Source organism: Ranitomeya imitator, chromosome 2 (assembly GCF_032444005.1).
Source record: "Ranitomeya imitator isolate aRanImi1 chromosome 2, aRanImi1.pri, whole genome shotgun sequence".
NCBI classification, from domain to species: Eukaryota; Metazoa; Chordata; class Amphibia; order Anura; family Dendrobatidae; genus Ranitomeya; species Ranitomeya imitator.
This window is the reverse complement of record NC_091283.1, coordinates 752,034,991-752,038,753: the sequence shown is the minus strand read 5'-3', so window position 1 is coordinate 752,038,753 and position 3,763 is coordinate 752,034,991. Positions and strand designations below refer to the sequence as shown.

The following is a 3,763-nucleotide window of genomic DNA, read 5'->3' as shown; positions in this document are numbered from 1 at the left end:
AGCAGATTTTACCATCATTTCCTTCCTGTAGCATTCATAAATCGTCCGCGGGGCTTCTGGGTGACAGGTGTGCCCAATCCCACAGCCATGTCCACACAATACTAACCCCAAAGCAGCACTTCTCTGCCTCACATCCCAGGGGAGCCCAGGCCCACAGCTGCAGCACAAGCAGAGCCCCGCAGCGCCGAGGTGGGAGACAGCAGAGTGCAGCAGCACGCCGGGGAAACAGCACGCCGGGGACACAGCGCTGGGGGGAAACAGCACGCCGGGAAAACAGCACGCCGGGGGCACAGCGCTGCCGGGGACACAGCGCCGCCGGGGAACACTCTCATACTTGCTAAGCACTTCATATTTTAGTGTATAAATGCAGTCTCGTTCAGTAAATAAATCTACATGCGGTATATGGGCAGATTTATTTATTATTTATCAAGAAAGAATCTATCCCCTGAGGTAGAAGACAGTACTGACTATATCATATCAATCTGCTATCCATCTATCTATCTATCTATCTATCTATCTATCTATCCCATAACTATCTATCTATCTATCTATCTATCTATCTATCTATCTATCTATCTATCCATCTCATATCTATCCATCTATATATCTATCTATCTATATCATATATATCTATCTATACATCTATCCATCTATTTATCTATCTCATATCTATCTATCTCATATATATCTATTATCTATCTATCCCATATGTATATATAATCTATCTATCTATCTATTGTCTATCTATCCGTCTATCTAACTATCTATCTATCTATCCATCTTTCTATCCGTCTATCTAACTATCTATCTATCTCATATCTATCCATCTTTCTATCTCATATCTATCTATACATCTATCCATCTATCTATCTATCTATCTATCCCATATGTATATATAATCTATCTATCATCTATCTGTCTCAGATTTATCTATCTCATATTTATCTATCAATCTTTATCAATTTATCTTTCTAATTCATATATATCCATACATTTTCTATCTTATACTATATACTTATCTATCTTTTATACATTTTATTAATCTAATCTGTGTACTATACAGCGTGTCATATCTTTGAATCAGTTAATCTATCATTCGTTCATATTTATATAAATTATTATTTTAAAAAGCTATCAAAGATACCAACGAAAAAGATTTCACTACATAAGATAAAGAGCAAGTACATAAACATAACCATTTGAGTGACAGATAACCAGATAGATAAATGTGTGATAGATGGATAGATAGAAAGATAATTAGTCTATATCTGTCTAAAAAATAAACACAAAAAAAGTGGACATTCGTTTTACTTTTTGTACACAAAAGGTGACACCCATGTATCTATCTATCTATCTATCTATCTATCTATCTATCTATCTATCTATCTATCTATCTATCATCTATCTATCTGTTATCTATCTATCTATCTATCAATTATCTATCTATCTTTTGCTTGTAGAGATTGCATAGTACACACATGTGCTTGTGATGTAGTAGCCTCTCCCTATCAGTGGGACATTTAGTTTCTGTGTAGATGGAAATGATAGAAGAATCAGTGTGATATGTGCTTTTTCCATCACACATGCTCTCACACTTCTAGATTTGATATATACATTGATATAAAGTGCAGACTGTGTATGTACAATCCATCTTTTCTGTGTACCCCGTCCATATAACCCTCCCAGATCCCTCCACAGGAGGAGGCTGCTGGCCGGAGCTGCGCTCGCCGCTCTCAGCCCTCCTGGCATGTCAGCCGCAGCAGCTGCCGGGATATCTTTCAATACTGCAGCTGTTATACCAAGTATTGTAAACACATCTCTAATAACCAGAAAATGTACAGGAGAGCAGACATATAGCAGAGGAAAACCGCAGATATGCGGATCACATTATCTCAGCAAACCTATTTATAACATACAAAGGAGTCCTGACGAGAAAATGTTCCCAGAGCGTCTCCTTCCTGACAAAATCCAATGTATTACTGACACAATTCTTTCTATTAGCCTCACAAGTCATGATAGTTCTGTAACCGAGATATAATGGCCCTGTACACACCACTGGTGGAGCTTGCGCTGCTCTTACATGAAGATTCTCCACTTCTTACCCGGAATACTAGAGCTATTCTGCTTCTTCATGACCAGTTTCCACATAAACAGTTTTCTGTGCAGCCCAAGAATTGTTCACTCCCAGTGTAAACACGAGGCAGATCGTTATCTAAATATCATCCTCCAGCTGTGTGCGACCACCGGCCCCGGCGCTACAGCCATCCTGTGCCACAGTCACTGCATGCCACACATTCATCAGCCAGGGCTACAGCTTTGGTGCACTGTTCTTTTTTTAAATAGTAAAAAAATAATAACACTATTATTATTATTATTATTATTATTATTATTATTATCAATAATAATACAACTGTATGATCCTGTCTAGTAGTTCACAAAACTCTAATACGCAATAGATAAAATGTAATTCTCATATCTGTTACCCGAGTTACCTATTGTAACAGAAATAGGGATAGATAGTATATCACATTATATATATTTATTTACACACACATTATATATATAAGAACATGATGCTGGGTATCAATGAAGATATATATATATATATATATATATATATATATATATATATATATATATATATATATATGAAATTGGACACAATTGGAAGGGATGACCACATATCCTACAAGCTGAAATACAGTGTATATTCTCATCTGTGCTTATTTATATATATCCAGGGTTCTAGGGATGCGATAGGAACACGTGTGCATATGTTCTGTGAAGTGTATATATATATATATATATATATATATATATATATACATATATATACATACACACACATCTACACACACACACACACACACACACACACACGCTCATGGTTATGAGAGGCTACAGAAACACGTGTGCCTCTGTTCTATATGGTGTCTGAGTATATATATATATATATATATATATATATATATATATATACATACACAAATTATGTATATATATATATATACACACACGTTAATTTGTAAATACATAGACACATATAGCTACACACATAGGGGCTCACGGTTATGAGATGCTACAGAGCCCCTATAGTACAGGGTATCTACAGACGAGTTACTTACCGGGCTGTGCTGAGCGCTCCGGTGTAATCCCTGCAGATCACAGTCCGGGCTACTGGCTGGGACTTTGGGGCTAGTTAAGTCCTCCCTGGATCCCGGGTGCCTGCTCCTGGCTGGGATCTCACAGGCAGAGCAGATTCCGGACTAGCTCCCATTCACTTGTGCCATTCACTTTATTGCAGGCAGCGGGCGCCCCCAGCCTCAGCCAATGAGCCCTGCACTCCGGCCGCCCCTTTCCAGATGCTCAGCCCAGAGTTGTGTCCAGCTGTGCTCCGCCGGGCCACGCCCACCGCACGATGCTGGCCAATCAGCATAGATGACGTTCTCATTGTCACGACTGTCCCGGTTGTCACAGCCCAATGTAGAGTCAGCTGAACCGGAGCATGGACATTCAAATCAGTGTCCTGTGTGCCTGAGTCATGCAGCCTCCGCCATAGCCACGGTCTGTGGGGTGCAGGCAGGTACAGGACAGAGGGTTACTGCTCTGTGGGGTGCAGGCAGGAGGCAGGTGCAGGGGGGTTACTGCTCTGTGGGGTGCAGGCAGGAGGCAGGTACAGGAGGGTTACTGGTCTGTGGGGTGCAGGCAGGTACAGGAGGGTTACTGCTCTGTGGGGTGCAGGCAGGTACAGGAGGGTTACTGG

At 40.3% G+C, this 3,763-nt stretch overlaps 1 protein-coding gene across 1 annotated transcript in view; it reads right to left on the bottom strand.

Moving 5' to 3' along the window:
• PITX3 (paired like homeodomain 3) overlaps nucleotides 1-3,353 on the bottom strand; it is a 211,044-nt gene extending 207,691 nt beyond the window's left edge. The window contains exon 1 of the mRNA XM_069753295.1: nucleotides 3,126-3,353. The gene's annotated coding sequence lies outside the window, so the exon portion shown is untranslated. The remainder of the gene's footprint in view (nucleotides 1-3,125) is intronic.
• Between the last annotated feature and the right edge of the window lie 410 nt (nucleotides 3,354-3,763).